The sequence below is a fragment of the Monodelphis domestica genome, chromosome 2 (genome assembly GCF_027887165.1).
Source record: "Monodelphis domestica isolate mMonDom1 chromosome 2, mMonDom1.pri, whole genome shotgun sequence".
Lineage (NCBI taxonomy): Eukaryota > Metazoa > Chordata > Mammalia > Didelphimorphia > Didelphidae > Monodelphis > Monodelphis domestica.
In genome coordinates this window covers 69,621,790-69,643,906 of record NC_077228.1, presented here as the reverse complement: position 1 = coordinate 69,643,906, position 22,117 = coordinate 69,621,790, and the positions used below count along the sequence as shown (strand labels likewise).

General features: G+C 35.7%; 1 protein-coding gene across 5 annotated transcripts in view; it reads right to left on the bottom strand.

The window, feature by feature from the left end:
* Positions 1–22,117, bottom strand: part of RABGAP1L (RAB GTPase activating protein 1 like) — a 705,349-nt gene that overhangs the window by 292,188 nt on the left and 391,044 nt on the right. The window lies entirely within an intron of this gene.

The following is a 22,117-nucleotide window of genomic DNA, read 5'->3' as shown; positions in this document are numbered from 1 at the left end:
ATATTTCCAGTCAGCATCAAAAGAGTTCTAATTGCAAATTAAAAGTCTTCTTTAATGTTTTCTATCTGTAAGCATTTGATTATATTGCTTCCTCAGTCTTGAATAAAAGAAAGGGAGTTTTGAAGATGTGCATTTCTTCAATAAATCTTAATTCTTATTCTCTCTTGCCCAGAAGATCAAGAAAAGATAGGGATAGCTGATCAACTATGAGTTAAGCCAACATCTTCTCTTCCTATCCCTTTTCAACTCAGCTTCTACTTCATGCTGGGTGGTAATTAGGTCTTATAATATTTTGTGGGGAAAAGGAAATAGACTAAGGCTCTATATTTGTCAGAAAGTACCCAAAATATTGCAAATAACTTCTAAGGAAATTCTGTTGGCTTACAGAAGTAGATAGGGGAAAAAATACCTCTTCTGACTTGCCAAAGTCAGAACCAAAGTCAAATGGCTTTTTAGTTGCCTCAACTAGTGCAATGAAAAACAAAATGAATTTCTACTTGCAAGAGAAAAAGGAAGAACCCACTGAAGGAAATAAAAATGGCTTTAGAGAAGTAACCATGAAGTAATTTTCATTTTAAAAGAAGAGTGCTTGAGTATTCAATCTTTGTTTTATCTGATACAGTATAAGCCCTAAGTATGGGAAATGAGTTTTCAGAAAGGCAGGATCAAGTTTTTATTGCCCTGGTTTTTCTTAGTAGGGGAAAGAAGATCTCTTCCACAATAAAAACCTTCATTTACATATGGTCTGAAAAGCTGATGAAAGAAAACATTATTTACCCAAAGTGGCTCTCTACCAGGAAGCAGTAGCCTGAAGGATAAATTTTTATCAGAGAATAGCAGAAATGGTCTATAAAGATCCTGGAGAATATGGCATCATGGGTATTTTCCTGGCCCTCTTAGATGGTAGAAACAAATATCTAAAAATCTGTAGGAACTTAGACTATTGAAGGCCTCTTATAAATCAGCAAATCAAACTACTCTTGACTATATTTCCCCTTTAAGGTTGACTTTTTAAGACTCCTTATATCTGGATATTTATATATATTTTTCCACATAGTCAGCTGCTCCAGGAATAATCCCTGGAACTTCACTGAAGTTAGAACAAGTACAATTTAAACTCTTGTTTTTCTATTCCTTTCTCTATTTCAATTTGGCAAACTAGATAAGCCTTTTAGCTATACTGCTTAAGAATATTTTTAATGAAAATGAAGGTTAAACAGTATAACACACTCAGAATAATAATAACAATAATAACATTTATAGAGAGCTTTAGAATTTCCAAAATGTTTTATAAATACCTAATTCTATCCTTACAAAAACTAAGGAAGGGTAGGCATTATTATTCCCATTTTACAGATGAGGAAACTCAGGCACAAAAGGTCAAGGTAACTTGGGCAGGGTCACAAAAGCTAGTGTGTGAGTTCAGATTCTTCCTGACTCCAAGTTTATTATTCTACCCATTGGGATACCTGTTATTTATAAAAGTTCAAGAAGTGGACTAATAGTAGCAATTAAGACGAAGTTGGAGTCAAAGAACCTGGTTTTGAATCTAGGCTACTTCTCTGTCAAATCGACATCACATGACATTTTTAAAAATCATCCTGTGATACCCATAAGAATCAAGAAGAAGAATTAGAAACTTAATGCTTCAGAACTTGCCTCCTCCATAGACCACATCAGCTGGGTTCCATTGACCCTCAAAAACCCTAAGGATGATGTTCCTTCAAAATGATTATTCTCTCCTCTGCTACCACTCTGAATATCAGAAGTTTATTTCTCTTTTATAGAATAGATAAATGAATCTTGTTATGACCTGTGAACTACCTGCTCCAATGAGATCATGTGAATAAAGAGCTCTGAAAACCTCAAAGTACTCAAGAAATGCCAACTATTGTTGTTGTTGTGTGTATATATATATATATATATGTATATAACAACCCAATGTGTATATATATGTGTGTATATATATGTGTATATATGTGTATATATGTGTGTATATATATACACATATATACAATATGTATATATATATATATATATATATATATATATATATATATAAAACAACCCATTGAGAGGGGAAAAAAATTTAACATGTGGAAGCCTCCTAGACCTAAAGCAAAGTTGTATGCACTAATGATATTAGGCAGAAATCAAATGATACCTAGATATCTTAAAATCTTTCTGAAGATTTTACACGGCTTAAAATTCCCAAATTTCTTGAAAAATAATTTTTGCCCTGCATTCCCCACTCTACCCCAAACATGGAAAGACATATTCCATATAAAAAGGTGGCATGCAAATTTTGTTTCTTTCTTTTTTTTTTCTAATGATGGTGGAAGGGAGGGAAAAAATGCTCAATCAACAAAATAAAAATTTTTTAAGTAACTATGTATACACAAATTAAAAAAAAAAAAGAGGATTAATAATAGAAGCCATGGGGCTAAAGTGAGACCATATTTGTCAATGGTCAAGTTGCTGTCCTGAATTCTGCTTTTAAGGGTTAAAGTTCAATGTTGGTCATGATTCTGGAAAAAAAGGAAGGAAAGAGGGACCACTACCATCATCATTTTTTGAAACCAGGGGCCCTTATTAGTTACCACCATCCAGTTAAATTACAGGAAAACAAGGAAGGCTTTAGGGGCTCTGCTCTGTTTCCTGGAGCCTTTCTGAGACAAAAATTACATGAGAGTTGAATTCTGCTTTTTTCCCAAGAATAAAGAATCCATATATCATTCTCAGAAATCAAACACATTCTATGAAGACTTTATTTCTTTTTTATTTCCAAAGTTTTGAAGAAAAAGAATAAATCTATTCTTTAAAAAAAAGACCAATCTGAAGAGTGATAAAATCTATGTTCCAACAGAAAAGAGAACTGAGACTGCAGTGAAGATTAGTTAAATCCCACTTTCTATAATGTATGACAAGCACCTCAATTTACTTTTGATCATTTTAGAAGTGAATTCAATTTCTAGTTCTACTATTCCAAGTATTACATTATCTGTCCTTCAAGAATTTATACTACTGACATGCTTATAATAATTCATCTTCTTTTGGAGTTTTTGTGACACTTGGAAAGAATCACCTACTTACTTATTATGAAGGGGGGAAATGGAAAGCACTGAAGTATCAGCAAGGATTGCAAAGAGAAATCTGGATGACTACAACTTATTGCTTTTGATATGATTAGTTCTATATTGTCAGCAAAATGGCAAAGTGCTCAATTGGCGATAACTTTTCACATATGACCAAATAGATGGAGTTTAAAAGCAACTTTCCAAAGAATAATTAAAAGATCCCATATCTCTAGAACTAGCTGTAAATTCAGAAACGGTCAGACTGAAAGTGACCAAATCTATCTAAAGACATACAGGTAGTAAATGTTAGTAATAATTTGAATCCAGAGTCAATGCCCTTCCACCATTGCATTGTACTTCTTCTCTACTCATTTAACTATCCTTTTCTTTGTTCTGTTTTCAAAATAACACCAAAAGCATTTTTATTTACCAAATGCATTAGCAGCAATGAGCATTTATATCAGGCATACAAGCACTAGACAGCAAGATAAGAATTGAATTCAAGTCCGGGGTCTATTTTTTTACATTAAAAAAGTCAAACTACTCCTCTGGACTTTATACCTTAAAAGATTAAAGTTATTCTTATACCACATTAAGATTTAATGCCTTCTAGGCTTCCTTCTCCCTTTAAATGCTATGACAAATAAATACTTCAACTTAACACATCCTGTGCCACACTGTTAGTATATAAAGATTATCATTGACAAGTTATTATTAGCCACAACTGGTCAGCTGATAGTGAATCTCAAGCCTTTAAGAATCTGACCTTTAGAACATGCTTTTGATTTGAACTCCACAGGGACCCCTCCTTTACTTCCATATTGGTGTCAGATCTATGCTGAAACATTACCAGCAAGTCAGCTTGCAGTTCCTTACAAAACAGATGGGTTTACAAGAGCAGATCTGATTTAGTCAGCCTTGATGTTTGCAAAAGGGAAAGAAGAAAATGTAAAAGCAGCTTCTTGTTTCAAGCATGCTACAAAAAACATTAGTTGAAAACAACAACAGAAAAACCTTGAAACATTGCCAGTTTTTATTCTTTGAATTATGGGTAAAAATTTGAACATAATTGGAGAAATACTGAAGCAAAAACCATCCCTGTCTTCTCAAATAAATCATATTAGAAATAATCTTCTTTCTGGGCATTATATGCAAATTGCTAGCAATGCTCTGAAAGTCAAAGTATTGACTCAAAGGTCGAACAAAAGAGAGAAGAGAACAATGTAGGCCTCTAAAGTAACTGTCAACGGGGAGAAAACAAAAAGTAGCAAGACCCTCCCAGAGCCATAGAAGAAAACTTGTTCTTAAAGAGACCATTACAAAAGCAGCCACACCTGGCAAAATTCTAAAAGAACTGGGTGCAAAAACAGCCTCTTCAGACAGCCATCTGAGGTGGTCCCAAACAGTGTTTCCCAAAGATGTTCCAGCACCATAGTATCTGGCACTTGTTCTTGTTCATATATTGAAAATACATATACTCAAAGATGGAGGAGCAGGTTCATACATTACCTAATTATTGATCACTGAGCTTATATTTCAATAGGGATAGAAAACACACACAGTGTAATGGTGCCCAAGGAAGGACATTTGAAGCAAGAAAATTACAAGGATTTGAGCCAGGTGAGTGGAGACACTGGGGAGCTAACTGACACATCCCTTCCAGAAGTAATGACAGAATCAGTCTGAGTATGGTTCTACACCTGTAAAAGAAGAGGATAGGGAATGTATCAATATGATGGCTGTTGAAAGATGGCAGGAGAATGGCTGAAGTCAAAGCTACATTTGGTGAGTGAGTCAACCACCAACCAAGAAAGAAGAGTCCCAAAGCAGGAGTTCCAAGCTTGAAAGGAATAAATGGAGAAGAAAATGAACATCTACCAAGTATTTTAAAAGAAGAGTGAATTTCAAAAAGAAAAAACTTGGTTCATGACTGATTCCATTGTTAACAATCCATTCAAAGCAATCAAAGAAGTAGCCCTCTTTTCTTTCTTATTTTCTAGCCATTTTATTTTCTACACCAAAAAAAAATTTCTTCCCTCTTACATTAACTAAGATTTTAAAAATAAACTGATATTACAGCTGATAAAAGACTTTTTATTAAAAAATCTTATTTTCCCAATTCCCTATAATAACAATTTTCCACATATCTTTTCCAAAATTATAAGATCTAAATTGTTTTTCTCCCTCCCTTTCCACTCCCCCAGATGGTAAGCAATTTGATCTGAGTTATACATGTATTATCATGTAAAACTTACTTTCATATTGGTCATTTTTATAAAAGACGACTCATATAAAACCTAAACCTCCAAATAAAACAGTAAATAAACAAATGTAAAAAATAGACTGCTTTGATCTGCTTCTGACTCCAACAGTTCTTTCTCTGGAGGTCTTTAGTCATATGACCTTCAGAATTGTCCAAGATCAATGTGTTGCTGAGAATAGCTAAGTTAAAAGACTTTAACGGTCTATATAACCTATCTACTGGTTATTCTTTGTACCCACACATATGATCCCATCCAAAAAACTGCAGCAGATCTATGGCATGGAAACTTTATAAAAAAGAAAACAATTTGTATATTCAGAGAGATATATTTTATCTGACTAGCTTATAGGGTCCACCAAGGGACAAGGTAGTTCATAACAGACAGTTCTCCCCATTAAGGAAAAAAGGGAATGGCAGACTGCTCCCTTCTCAGACACATTTTAATAATTTCAATGTTACAGGAAACTCTTGGGATGTGTGGTAATTTACATTTGGATATGAATGCCAAAACAGTCTATAGAAAATATATTTTTAAATGCTGCAGTATTGTTACTCTCACTCATATTGGAGCTTTTGTTTTCACTACTATTATTTAGGCACTTGTCATATCATTTTCTTTATACTTTTCTTCTAATTAAATTGCAAGCTTTTTAAGAAAAAGGTCCAATTCTTAAATTCACCTTTGTTTCACCTTCCCAAAAGAGAGACTTGCATATTTAGGTCATTACTTATTTATTTGTTTATTTATTTAAAAATTCTTACCTTCTTTCTTAGTATCAGTTCTAAGACAGAAGAGCAACAAGGGTTAGGCAATTGGGGTAAAGTGATTTGCCCAGCTAGACCACACAGTTAGAAAGTGTCTAGGGCCAGATTTTAACCTCTGTCCTTTCACTTCCAGACCTGATACTATGTTACCTAGCTGCCTCCCATAATTATTTATTGAATTGCTCTTATTTGAACAAGGAAAGAGTTATATTCTACTCTTCATAACAAATACATCTCTATTAACATGTAAGTTTTATTCATCTGAAACTATAAACTACACTGATCACAACTTTACTACTTCCTGACCAATGTCACACTATGCCACGGTGCATATTTTACCCTCTCTTCTATCTGATCTCTATGTACTGTCTTCATCATGTGGAATGCTCCTCCATTGTATACCACACATCCTCCCAAGAGTCTATATAACAGACTGGAGGTTTCCTCTTACTTTAATCTTGATAATGCTTTTTGTGTTTCTCAGTGGCTGGAACATAGTAGGCACTTAATAAGTGTTTATCAGTTGATTTGGATAATCTATGTTGTTACCAAGCAAAACAGATATTTTTGTTTTTTTTCTATAAATTAAAAAAAATGAAAATAAAACTCTGACACTTCAAGATTTTGAAATATCACTAGAGGGATACAATGTGGTGATACACATTTCTGAATGTAGTCAGGCTAGTATTTAGATCATAGACTTTTCAGTGGGCCCAACCTTGAATTTTTTCCAGTTTTGCAGGACTTGCCAGAGCTTATGCTCTCTACTGATAAAGTATTAACTGTAAATTATTTTCTGGTGTGACTTCAAATTGAATAATGGTCTCAAAGTCAGAAAAGAAAATCTGGCATTAATTTTACATAAACTATTGAAAATGAAATGGCAAACTTGAGTCTAAGACAGCTATTAGTAATTGAAATTCTAATGCTACCTTTAAGAAAATTTTATCATCCTCAAGACTCTTCTAAAGTGCATATTTCTTGAGAATATTACCTGGTAGTTGTTAACCTCATATCAAAACAATCTTTAAACACTGAGGTGTGTGCAAATGTTCTGCTGTTCTTCAATTAACCTTCTTCCCATTAGTATTAGATGAACTACATAATTCATATGAACAACTTTCTACTGGAAACAAACAGGAATCTTTCAAAAACTGGCATTCATTCTTTTCCTCACATATTAATATATAGCACTTCATGGGGGTAACATTTTTTGTTCACTGAAATAGCCTGAAGTAGTTAACTACATTGAGGCTGAAATAAGCACAAATTAGACCATTTCTTTCCTATTCGAGACTTCTCAATTATAATACTTTGTATTAAAACCCTGATTTGTTTTTGATAGCATAATAAATAACTAAAAGATACAGGACTAAATCCTAATTATGATTCTTCAAAATTTATAAAGCAAGATAGCAGAGATTCAGCATTACTTAGTTCTACTACTTGATCTGGAAAAATTATTATGCTATATAAGCAAAGAAGGATTAAAAAACACCTATTTTATGTTTTCCCTAATAATTCTGGAACTTAATACAGTTATAATAATATAATTTTAGGCACAGCAGAAACAGGAAGGTCTGTCTACTATGCAATAGTCACCCTTTCCTCTGTCATCAATTGTCCCTTGTACCCAGTAAGAATATTTGTTATGCTACAATAGGCTGATAGGTTTTGAACTCAAAGAGAAATTGTCATGCCTTCCAACACTCTCATTTTACAAATGAGGAATCAAGGGCCATAGAGGTTTGAGAGATTTATCCAAGGTCATACAGCTATTAAGTGGAAAAGTCAAGATTTAAATCTTGGTAGACCAAGTCCAAAAGCCAGACCTCAGTAAGAGGAAAGAGTTGCTCAGGTTTCTGACCAGTGGTACACAACATAACCAATGAGGAAGTTGATAAGTTGTGCCCACCTTAATCAATGATATGTCTTTGCCAAAATATCCTTTCCCTTCTGTGGTAAAGCAATCTCACTTACGTTAATGAATTTCCCATTGTATTCCAATTCCAAACTGAACTTCCAGACTGCCCTCCCAGATATATGAAAATAGCTAACATGTCCTCTCTGAGTCTTCTCTTCTCCAATTTAATATACTCAGATACTTCAACCCATTCTTCATATGGGAAACAAATTTCTTCACCATTTGCTTGCCCTCTTCCACAAATTCTTCAATTAATCAATGCCCTTCTTAACCTATGAGGCCTAGAACTTGACACACTATTTCAGATGAAGTCTGATGAAAGTAGAATTCCACAGATTGTTATCCCCCTGTTGCTGGAAGAAATGCCTCCTTAATGCAGCCCGAGACTACATTAACTCTTTTTGACTGCCACAATTATTGCTGCTATTATTGTTTTTGAGTTGTTTCAGTTGTGTCCAACTCTTCATGATCCTATTTGGTCACTCCATAATATTGGAGTGCTTTGCCCTTTCCTCATCTAGCTCACTTTACAGATGAAAAAAACTATGGCAAACTGAGTTAAATGACCTACCTACTGTCCTATCAATAGTGTTTCCAGATGGATTTGAAATTTTCAGGTCTTCCTGACCCAGGCCAAGCACTATATCCACTGCACCATCTGATATATATTACAGACTCATAATGAACTTGAAGTTCACTAAAACTCCCATTTTTTAAGACAATGCAGGCTACAAATTCTTCTATCATCTGGTATTTCTAAAGTTCATTTCATACTTCAGATTTAGAATTCCATCCATTTCTAATGAATCTCATCTTAATAAAGACCAACATTCTAGTCCAAGATCCCTTCGAATCCCATCACTGTCATTGTTTGTTACTTGTCCCTTCCAAATACGTATTAGCCAAAAATTGTATCAGTATGCCATTTATATTTTTCACTAAGATCTTGAAAAATTATATAAAATAGTACAGATCACTGGGTTACTTCCCCAAGGACCAGATGCCACCTTCATTGGACCATTAACAGTGATACTCGCACTTCCAGGTAAACATGGCTGCAATGTAGACGCCACACGCTTCCTGTCCCCGGCACCGAACGAAATAGACTACATCAAAGGAGCATAAAAATCACCTCTGGAGGATCAGAAGGACTCCCCAGTACTCCCCAGTACCCCACAGAGGCGAAGGTATGTGGGGTTTGAACATTTCCACACTATAATAAGAAGGAGGTAAAGCTTGCACAGAAACGTGAACTGAGCTGCCCTCCCCTCCCCCACCTCCCCCACCTCCCCCACCAAACCAGAGTGAGCTACCGGAGCACTCGCTGAGACAGCGAGTGAGTGGGGAACATCTTTGTCTGGGGTGGCACTCCAGGGTCCTTGGGATCTGGGGGCTGCCAGGAAACAACATCTCAGGGCGGTTTCATGGGAGAATCCTGCACTGATCACAGGGGCTGCAGAGCTGTACTTGGGGTGGTTGCGCTGAGTATCTGGGAGGAGCTGAACACCTGGGCAGTTTGGCTGTGATCAGGGGCCAAGTGCTCTAAGAAACCTTGAAGACTGGGAAGAACTAGTCTGGGGCAACCTAAATTCACAGAAAACCCACCCACATCACCCAGACCCCAGACCAAAAAAAGAAAGTTGAATAAAACCACCAAAGGGATGGCTCACATGGCCCAAAATCAAGCCTCCAGGAAGAAAGGGGAAAAGGTGACTATTGAAAACTGTTATGGTGGGAGTACCCAAGGAAAAGAAGAGAATGAGGATTAAATCCAAAAAAAAATCAGAACATATCTTCCAAAAAGGAAACTATCAACAAGCTCTGAAAGATCTCAAATTGGAGCTCACCCAAAAGATGGAAACCTTCTGGAAAGAAAAATGGGAGAAAGAGATCGGCAGTCTGATAGATAAGACTGCACAATTAGAGAAAGAGTGGGAAGCATCCAACAGAAGGGCAGACAAAGCTGAAAAGGAAAACCAGTCCCTAATGACCAGAATTAAGCAACTCGAAGAAAGCGAGATCATAAAAACAGCAAGAATCAATAAAGCAAAGCCAAAAAATTAATGAATGTGAAGAAAACATAAAATACCTCACTGAAAAGGTCACAGACTTGGAAAAGAAAGGAAGAAGAGACAACATCCAAATTATCGGTCTCCCAGAAAAACCAGAGATAAACAATAAACTCGATGTTATTCTAAAGGAGATTATTGAAGAAAATTGCCCACACGTTCTGGAGCAAGGGGGCAAAATAGAAATAGAAAAGATTCATAGAACACCCTCTATACTAAATCCCCAAAAGACAACCCCCAGGAATATAATTGCCAAATTCAAGAGCTTCCAAGAAAAGGAGAAAATCCTACAAGAAGCCAAGAAGAGGAGCTTCAGATATAGGGGGCCTCCCATAAGGATCACACATGACTTAGCGGCTAATACACTAATAATAATAATAATAATAATAATAATAATAATAATAATAATAATAATAATAATAATATTTAGAAAGGCAAGAGAGCTGGGTCTCCAACCAAGAATCAACTACCCAGCAAAACTGACTATATACTTCCAGGGGAAAGTATGGGCATTCAAAAAAATAGAAGATTTCCAAGCATTTGCTCAGAAAAGACCAGAACTTAGTGGAAAATTTGATATCCAAGCACAGAAAGCAAGAGAAACATGAAAAGGTAAATATGAAAGAAAGGGAAAAGGAGATAAATCTTATCTTTTTCTTCAACTCAAACTCTCTTCTATAAGAACTACATTTATATCAAATTATATATATTAATATGTGGGGAAAATGTTTTGTGTACCTCTCAAAAATTGTATGCATCATAATAGTAGTTAGAAGAAACATGCATAGGGAAAGATTGGGGCATTAAGAAGATTTGGGGAAAGTGGGGGCAAAGAAAGGAAAAGGGAGGGGGGGAACCATCAATAATACTAAGATTTACTTCAAGAAATATGGGGGAATTAATAGAATAATCTTTCCCATATAAAGATACACATGGGAAGGGGAGGGGAAGAACTCTCATATGAGAAGGATAGGAAGAGAGCATGAAGTGGAATTACTTAAACCTTACTCTCAGTAAAATCAAATCTGAGAGGGAAGAACATCTAGATCCAGAGGGATCCTGAATTCTATCTTATCCAACAGGACAAGAAAGAAAGGAAAATTAAGGAGGGGGAGGGGGGAAGGAGTATAAAAAGGGAGGGAAGGAGGGGGGGAAGGGAGCATAAAAAGGGAGGGGCTAGAAAGGGAAGCATATCAAGGGAGGGGACTAGGGAAATCACTGGTTCAAAAGGATATAGCTAAAGAAGAAAGGTCAGAACTAGGAGAAGATATCAAAATGCCAGCGAATCCACAAGTGACAATCATAACTTTGAACGTGAATGGGATGAACTCGCCCATAAAACGTAGACAAATAGCAGATTGGATTAGAACCCAAAACCCTACCATATGTTGTCTCCAAGAAACACATATGAGGTGGGTCGATACTCACAAGGTTAGAATTAAAGGTTGGAGTAAGACCTTTGGGGCCTCAACTGATAGAAAGAAGGCAAGAGTTGCAATCATGACATCTGACAAAGCCAAAGCAAAAATAGACCTGATCAAAAGGGATAGGGAAGGTAAATATATTCTGTTAAAAGGGAGTATAGACAATGAGGAAATATCACTAATCAACATGTATGCACCAAATGGTATAGCATCCAAATTTCTAATGGAGAAACTAGGAGAATTGAAGGAGGAAATAGACAATAAAACCATATTAGTGGGAGATTTGAACCAACCACTATCAAATTTAGATAAATCAAACCAAAAAATAAATAAGAAAGAGGTATAAGAGGTGAATGAAATAGAAAAATTAGAGTTAATAGACATATGGAGAAAAATAAATAGGGACAAAAAGGAATACACCTTCCTTTCAGCACCACATGGCACATTCACAAAAATAGATCATACACTAGGTCACAGAAACATGGCACTCAAATGCAGAAAAGCAGAAATAATAAATACAGCCTTTTCAGATTACAAGGCAATAAAAATATTGATCAGTAAGGGTACATGGAAAGCCAAATCAAAAATTAATTGGAAATTAAATAATATGATACTCCAAAATCAGTTAGAGAAGAAATCATAGAAACAATTAATAATTTCGTTGAGGAAAATGACAACGGCGAGACATCCTTTCAAACCTTATTGGATGCAGCCAAGGCAGTACTTAGAGGAAAATTCATATCCCTGAGTGCATATATTAACAAGTTAGGGAGGACAGAGATCAAGAAATTGGAAATGCAAATCAAAAAAACTTGAGAACAAACAAATTAAAAACCCCTAGAAGAAAACCAAACTAGAGATCCTAAAAATTAAGGGAGAAATTAATAAAATTGAAAGTGATAGAACTATTGAGCTAATAAACAAGACTAGAAGCTGGTACTTTGAAAAAACAGACAAAGTACTGGTCAATCTAATTTAAAAAAGGAAAGAAGAAAGGCAAATCAACAGCATCAAGGATGAAAAGGGGATCTCACCTCCAATGAAGAGGAAATTAAGGCAATCATTAAAAACTACTTTGCCCAACTATATGGCAATAAATATACCAACCTAGGTGATATGGATGAATATTTTCAAAAATATAAATTGCCTAGACTAATAGAAGAAGAAATAGATTTCTTAAATAATCCCATATCAGAAAAAGAAATCCAACAGGCCATCAAAGAACTTCCTAAGAAAAAAATCCCCAGGGCCTGATGGATTCACCAGTGAATTCTATCAAACATTCAAAGAACAGCTAACTCCAATACTATACAAACTATTTGACATAATAAGCAAAGAGGGAGTTCTACCAAATTCCTTTTATGACACAAACATGGTAACTAATTCCAAAGCCAGGCAGGCCAAAAACAGAGAAAGAAAATTATAGACCAATCTCCCTAATGAATATAGATGCAAAAATCTTAAATAGGATACTAGCAAAAAGACTCCAGCAAGTGATCAGAAGGGTCATTCACCATGATCAAGTAGGATTCATACCAGGGATGCAGGGCTGGTTCAACATTAGGAAAACCATCCACATAATTGACCACATCAACAAGCAAACCAACAAAAATCACATGATTATTTCAATAGATGCAGAAAAAGCATTTGATAAAATACAACACCCATTCCTATTAAAAACACTAGAAAGCATAGGAATAGAAGGGTCATTCCTAATAATAATAAACAGTATATATCTAAAACCATTAACTAATATCATCTGCAATGGGGATAAACTAAATCCATTCCCATTAAGATCAGGAGTGAAACAAGGATGCCTATTATCACCTCTATTATTTGACATTGTATTAGAAACACTAGCAGTAGCAATTAGAGAAGAAAAAGAAATTGAAGGCATCAAAATAGGCAAGGAGGAGACCAAATTATCGCTCTTTGCAGATGACATGATGGTCTACTTAAAGAATCCTAGAGATTCAACCAAAAAGCTAATCGAAATAATCAACAACTTTAGCAAAGTTGCAGGATACAAAATAAACCCACATAAGTCATCAGCTTATCTATATATCTCCAACACAGCTCAGCAGCAAGAACTAGAAAGAAAAATCCCATTCAAAATTACCTTAGACAAAATAAAATACTTAGGAATCTATCTCCCGAGACAAACACAGGAACTATATGAACACAACTACAAAACACTCTCCACACAACTAAAACTAGACTTCAACAATTGGAAAAACATTAACTGCTCATGGGTAGGACAAGCCAATATAATAAAAATGACCATCCTACCCAAACTCAGCTATCTATTTAGTGCCATACCCATGGAACTTCCAAAAATTTTTTTAACTGATTTAGAAAAAACTATAACAAAGTTCATTTGGAAGAACAAAAGATCAAGGATATCCAGGGAAATAATGAAAAAAAAAATACAAAGGAAAGGGGACTTGCAGTCCCAGATCTCAGACTATATTATAAAGCAGCGGTCACCAAAACAATCTGGTACTGGCTAAGAGAAAGAAAGGAGGATCAGTGGAATAGACTCGGGATAAGTGACCTCAGCAAGACAGTATATGACTAACCCAAAGATCCCAGCTTTTGGGACAAAAATCCACTATTTCATAAAAACTGCTGGGAAAATTGGAGGACAGTGTGGGAAAGATTAGGTTTAGACCAACATTTCACACCCTACACCAAGATAAATTCAAAATGGGTGAATGACTTGAACATAAAGAAGGAAACTATAAGAAAATTAGGCGAACACAGAATAGTACACATGTCAGACCTTTAGGAAGGGAAAGACTTCAAAACCAAGCAAGACTTAGAAAGAGTTACAAAATGCAAAATAAATAATCTGGAATACATCAAATTAAAAAGTTTTTGTACAAACAAAACCAATGTAACTAAAATCAGAAGGGAAGCAACAAATTGGGAAACACTCTTCATAAAAACCTCTGACAAAGGTTTAACTACTCAAATATACAAAGAACTAAATCAATTGTACAAAAAATCAAGCCATTCTCCAATTGATAAATGGGCAAGGGACATGGATAGGCAGTTCTCAGATAAAGAAATCAAAACTATTAATAAACACATGAAAAAGTGCTCTACATCTCTTATAATCAGAGAGATGCAAATCAAAATAACTCTGAGGTATCACCTCACACCTAGCAGATTGGCTAACATGAGCAAAGGAAAGTAATGAATGCTGGAGGGGATGTGGCAAAGTAGGGACATTAATTCATTGCTGGTGGAGTTGTGAATTGATCCAACCATTCTGGAGGGCAATTTGGAACTATGCCCAAAGGGTGATAAAAGACTGTCTACCCTTTGATCCAGCTATAGCACTGCTGGGTTTGTACCCCAAAGAGATAATAAGGGAAAAGACTTGTACAAGAATATTCATAGCTGCACTCTTTGTGGTAGCCAAAAATTGGAAAATGAGGGGATGCCCATCAATTGGGGAATGGCTGAACAAATTGTGGTATATGTTGGTGATGGAATACTATTGTGCTAAAAGGAATAATAAAGTAGAGAATTCCATGGAGACTGGAACAACCTCCAAGAAGTGATGCAGAGCGAAAGGAGCAGAACCAGGAAAACATTGTACACAGAGACTGATACATTGTGGTACAATTGAAGGTGATGGACTTCTCCATTGGTGTCAATGCAATGTCCCTGAATAATCTGCAGGGATCTAAAAAATACTATCCACAAGCAGAGGATAAATTGTGGGAGTAAAAACAACGAGGAAAAGCAACTGCCTGACTACAGGGGTGGAGGTGATAGGACTGAGGAGAGACTCTAAATGAACATTCTAATGCAAATACCAAGAACATGGAAATGGGTTAGAAACAGGAACACATGTGATAACCAGTGGAATCGTGCGTCGCCTATGGGAGAGGGAAAGGGGGGGGGGGGAGAGAAAAGAAAATGATCTTTGTTTCCAGTGAATAGTGTTTGGAAATGACCAAATAAAATAATGTTTAAAAAAATGAAAATTAAAAAAAAACAGTGATACTCTATGAGGATTAGATTATGTAGTTCATCTGGACCAAATGACTTAAATTCATCAAGAATATCAAGGTGCTCTCTTACTATTTTCTTCAAGTGTCCTATCATCTCTAGAGCAAAAGACATAATCTTTGGGCAAAAAAGGAGGGAAAGAAGACCTGAGAAGCACTTGCTCCTCCTCCTTTCTACTGTCCTTTATCCTTACTCTGCCCAGCCCAAGCAAAATATGTTTTCTTCAGTCTTCCATTTCTCTCAATTCAGGTTTGAGGGAAACAAAAATGAATCCCTTTTCTGTTGTCTTGATCTCACCTCATGCCCAGCTTTAGCCTCCCGGATATAGTTTGACAGGGACATGACACTCTTTCATGTAAGCTTATTTCAATGTTTAGTATAATTTTTTCTTTCTTTTTTAAAAAATATAAATAACTTGATGAGTTCCCAGTGTATCCATGTCAAATCCTACTTTTCTCCATCATTAAAATGGTTTTTCTTTATGTCTTCAGAATTTTATTATTGAAAATCTTCCATCTCTCTGGTACTAACATCTCATGTAGTATGGATTAAAGTCCCATTTGGTGCTACCTAGGTTTTCTCAGAATCCCTTTCCCTTCCTTTATCACAAATTCTTCTTTTTTTTTTAAACTTGTCTTTTCTCTTAGAATCAATACTGTGTATTGGTTCCAAGGCAGAAGAGCTGTAAAGGCTAAGCAATGGGGATTAAGTGACTTGCCCAGGGTCACACAGTTAGGAACTGTCTGAGGTCACATTTGAACCCAGGAGCTCCTGTCTCTAGACCTGACTCTCAATCCACCAAACCACCCAGCTTCCCCATCACAAATTCTAAAAGGGAATGGTCACTACCCCTTAGGATTCCCATCATTTTGACCCCAGTAACCAAATAGTTAATCCCTATTGGTGAGTCAGAATTCCATTTCCACATGTTAGTTCCTCCACCGACCACTAAGGTAAGTTAAAAAACTGTGGGAGAAGGCACCAAGGTGGGTGTTTTTTAAGTCATGGAACAGGTAGTGGTAGATGGAAGTGAAAAGATGGAGAGCCCTGAAGAGACAGAGACAGAGAGACAGAGAGGGACAAAGAAAGAGACAGAGGAACATTCACAGAAAATGAGAATGAATCCGTCTTGATAATCAAAGCCCACCATTGACTACTACTATATATCACTCCAGGTAGGTGAACTGTCTCATACTTTCTTTTCCTGACCAGGTATTCTGTAACTAAGCAAGTCTTCAAGCTCAACTGGTAATGCCACTCTCTCCCATAAGCAGAAAAGGAAAACTAAGGAGGCCTGCCAAGTCATTCAAGGTAATTGAACTTCAGAAACCATATCATATTCTGTTCCCATCACCCCTGACAAATAGAACTTAAAGTCTGATTTGAATATGTCCTCAGGCAAGCATAGTATTAGCAAGACTTATTCTGCCTCTGATAGCATCCTATGACAAGATTATCCACACTATCCTCTTACCACTGAAAAGAGGTGCTACTGTTAACAATTTTGTTTTTAATTACTAGCACAGTAAAATGATACTGTGTTTAAGGACAGGGATACAAACAAATTAAGTATTAAGTACATAACTAGGTCAGTGTGAAAGTGTACTGCCCTTTGTAGCTCAATTGAGAGATGCAAAGAGTCGAGATGCTTGTGGCTCCCTGACCTTCAGGGGGACATAACTGTTCAATGAACAAGGGGGCTCCTGTAATGTTAGAGATTCTCTCCCACAGAGGAACAGGAAGGGGGAGCTAGCTAAGGAAATTTTATTGAATAGATAATTGGATTCTTCACAGGTAAACTTAGACAAAGTATACATGCAGATGGGTAGGATGAAAAAAGATTTTGTTTAATTTAAGAAAAAAAATGTTTAAGGAATAAAAGAGCTAATTTGTTCTTGTTTTGTTTTGTTTTTGCTTGGGATTCAGGTACTTGAGAACTACTGTATGTATCTGTATAGAAATTAATATTAGAACATTCCCAACTAGGATGTGATCCTCATCACTAGTTTTAGATTACTCTGTTGCCCTACTTAAGTGGTATACCAGCTACCTCACTGTGCCCCAAAGATTCCTACATGATAATTATGGTTGAAATTATCCCAGACTCTATATGTCATTAGGTCCTTGGTACTTTGGTTTAAAAGAAACTCTATTCTCTATTAACTAGTCATATTGACTTCTCAAGCTTTGCTAAATTGACTTAGTAAGAAATGAACATATATGTGTAAAAGCTTTCTTTCAGCCAAGAATAGAATCTGAAAACTTTGGTCTAAGGCTAGAAGAGGCTGAAAGGGAAAATGAGGACATGGAGATAACAACAGATAAACACTACTGTTAATGAGAATACCAAGTCTGTGAGACACAAAGAAATTGAATTGATGACCTGGAAAATAAGATCAAATTAAGAAATAACAGGCTAGTTTGAGGTTCCAAAAGACACAAAAGATGATTAAAGGAAAAATATTTGCCTTCTCATAAATAAGTCACAAAAATGCTAAAGATAGTTAATTTACTGTATAATGTGTTTCATTTGACACAAATCAAAAACAAACAAAACAATCCCATCAGCTAACATGGAAAGAAGTCATGCCCCATAAAAAATGTGACCTGAAAATCAGTATACAAAACCAAACTAGTATGGAGCTTGAAAATATTATTCTAGTGTTGTAGTAAAGCTTTACCAGGGGAAGACAAAATTCTGCCATAAAAGAATTGAACTTTGGACACTAGTAATATCAGTGTGTTAAAGGGGAACTGTAGGACAAATGTTCTTTATCTACCTGTGAAAGGGTGTTATTGGAACACATTTCAAACTGGAGACTACTGCCTCCTGATCCTATCCTTTCACACTGGAAACAGAAAAAAAAGGTTATATTGGGATTTAGGGATAGAATTATAGTTTGGGAGAAGGTATCTTTGAATGCCAAAGAGGAGGGAAGAACAGACTTTGTATCTAGGGGATGAGAGAGTTCTTTAAATTTATCCTAGGAGTCAAAGCCTCATCAAAATTTTTAGAAGGGGACCCCTTGCTTTTTATTAGTTATAAATAAGCATATATTCAACGTGGCAGATGTAAGAGATTCTAAAACGTAAATTATCTTAGGGGTATCTAGTTAAGGCTGGACATTAGGCCAGAGAACTACCAGGTTTCTTTGGGGTCAATGAGAGAAGTCAATTACACTATAGTCAATGGAGAGAGAGTAAACTTGAAATTCATATAAACTTGAGGTTCATATTCCCTTTAGTATGGTCTTCCTTGTAAGCATATCTTTCAGAATTTTTTTAAGTAAAGAGGAGAGTATGATCAAAAGAAGTGGTCCTAAAATTTCATTTCCTATAATGCTCTGTCAAAAAGGAAAAAATAAAAATAAAAAACAACATTTTCAGTAGTTTCTCCAAATCTTGGCTCACAGAAGTGCTTATATAACTTTTTTCTCATGATTGACAAAAATTATATAGCAATATAATAAGGTACTATATAATTCCAAAGATTTAGGAATCAAAAATAAAAGAAGAGTTTGATATGAAAGTCACTTTATAGTCACTCTTCTCTTGGCTCGTGAGTGATTGTAAGAACACTGACTTATTTAACTCTTTATTAATCATAGCAAGGAAAGGGCCTGAAAAGAAATCCCCTTTTATCAGTATTGTATTCTATTGAAATATTTGTAAATAAGGTCCCTTTCCAAGCCTGGGCAGCTGCCAAGAGCACCAGTAAGCTTCAGTAAAGTTGGGGGAAGCACAACTGTCCCAGACTTCCTGCCTTAGCCAGAGTCAACTCCTGGCTAAATTAGGATGCATTAAGTATGCAGAAATGGCCATGCCCCTCCCATTTCTATCCCTCAAAAGTTCTGAAACATTCTAGAGCTGAGTGTAATTTGAACCACTCAGAAAGATCAAACTGGAATCCTGACATATCTCTGGTTTTTAAGAAGGTGACTCAGACTTTCTGATGCAATCAAGGTGGGAGTGGACCACAAAGGAAAGGTACTTTCTCAGAACTGCCCTGAAATGTTGGTATGTGGGCTAAGGGTACTGAGCCCACATAGGGGTTCAGGTATGCTTGATAGTCCAAAAATTACTTCAGTATAAAGGTAATTAGTGATGCCCGTAGAAATACTAAAACCTAGTTACTGTTGATCCAAGAAAATTCCAAAGGACTCACCATGACAAATACTGTCCATCTCCAAAGAAAGATGTGGTGGACTCTGACTACAGACTGAAACATGCTTTTTTAAATTTTCTTTATTTTTCCTGCCTTTTTTTGCAACATGGTTAATATGGAAATATATTTTGTATGATTTCATATGTATAATGGGCATCATATTTGCCTTCTCTGTGGCTTAAAGGAGGGAGATAATTTGGAACTCAAAATTCTAAAATATTAATGTTAAAAAAAATAAATGAAAAGCAAAAGATACCAAAAAGCCAAAACAAAACCTTGTCATTATACTAGATACCCTAGGATTTGTAGTAAGTATGTGAGGTCATTAGCCTCAATAATTTAATCACACTTCTCAAGAACCTTTTTAGAACATTAAAATGCTAAGTTAAAGTCTATTGAAAGGAATGTTTCTAATTTTCTAAGTAGGATCTAATATAAATACTTTATGTATGGAGTCAGAGATTTACATAATGTAGAGATTCCTAATGTATAACACAGATGCTATACTTTAGATTACTATTTTTGAGAAAATGAAGCTAGATTAAGGCATATTTGATTTTTTAAAAAATATTCACATACTTTTATCTGGTGGCTTTATTTCCTCAAATTCAAAGATTTTTTTTTTCAATTCCATTGGATGGATTGGAAATCTTTAGGTTTGGTGCCAAAAAAGACAGGGAAAGGATAATATTAACCTTAATACTGATCTTTTCCCTCTTTAATAAATGACATCCCATCTTTTAAGAGCCAAATAAAATTCCAATTCCTCCATGAAACTATTCCTGAACCCCTCCTCCCATTAGTAACAATCTTTTCCCACACTTCACATAGCATATCTTGAATGCACTTTTTAGGGGATCAGGTATTCAGGGGCAATTAGGTGGCTTAGTGGATAGAATGTCAGGCCTGCAGAGGGGAAGTCCTAGATTTGAATTTGACCTCGGACATGTCCTGGCTGTGTGACTCTGAGAAAGTCACTTAACCCCAATTTTGTTCAGCCTTTACCACTTTTCTGCATTGGGATCAATCCTTAGTACAATTATAAGACAGAAATTAAGGTTTTAACAAAAAGAAAGGGCCATGGATTCAGAGACGGAAGGGACCTCTGAAATCATCTGGTCTAAATCCCTCATTTTGAAGTCAAGAAAACTGATTGATATCCAGAGAGATTAAGTGATTTATCCAAAGTTAAGAAGAGAATAGTAATTGGTAGTGGCAGGATCTGAATCCAATAAATCTAAATCTTATACTCTTTTCACTATACCAAACTAAGATATTTTGTATTTTAGTTATTTGTGTTTCTCTCTTATTCCCTGACATGGCATTGATCATATGAAACATTTAAAGACTGGGCAGTAGGTATTAGGTAGTACATAGAGCCCTGAGCCGGGATTCAGGAAGATTATCTTCCTGAGTTCAAGTCTGGCTTCAAACACCACTAACCACTAAACTGACTAACTGGGAAAGTCCCTTAACTGTCTCTATTTCCTCTCTGTGAAAAGAAAAGAGGGAAATAGCAAACCACTCCAATATCTGCCAAGAAAACCCCAAATGGGGTCATGAAGAGTCCAAAATGACGAAACAATAACTAGAGAAACAAAGTCCAATGGGCTTCTCATAAAACTGACTTTTAAACAGATCAAGCTTTTAAAAGTTCAAGTTAAATAGAGGAAAACCAGATTATTAGAGGTGCATTTCTTAAAAAGTTACTAATTTATCTATGTATAAATGAATTTTTCATTCATTCAATTTTTCTTAATCACCCAGGTGCAAAAAATATGGTCTAAATAACCTGTTATTAATATACAGCTTTTCAGACCTCCATTATATCCTACTTAGATTGCATTCTTAAAAGCTATATTAGTGGAGCATAAAATCTTATTGATCTGACCAAGCTGGAAAGGCTCCAGGTTTGAGTGTGGGATTAGACTGTTTTCAGGGTTAAATGACCTACCTTGCTCAAAGTGGGAGGGTTAAAACTCTGAAGGAAGATAAGAGATTCTACCAGATGGAGGTAAGGAGGAATACATTCCAGGCTAGCAAACAAAGGGATTGGAGAAAATGCTGTGTGTGAGGAATAGTAAAAAGGCCAGATTGACCTTTAACTGTAGAGTATTAGGTGAGTAGTGTATATACGTGGAATGTAGGTTGAAGATAGGTTGTAAAAGGCTTCAAATGTCAGAGAGTGAATACTCTCAGTGATCCTAGACATATTAGGGAGCTACTGGAGTTTATTGAGCAAGGAAGTAATATGGTCAGACTTGCTCCTGAGGAAAAGCATTTTAGTAGCAGAGTGGAGAACCAATTGACAAGGAGAAAGATTAATTTCTTTCCTGACAAATCACCTAGCAGGCAAATATTAATTTTTATTCTGGCAGACCTTATTTATCTTCCCTAGAAATTGAGT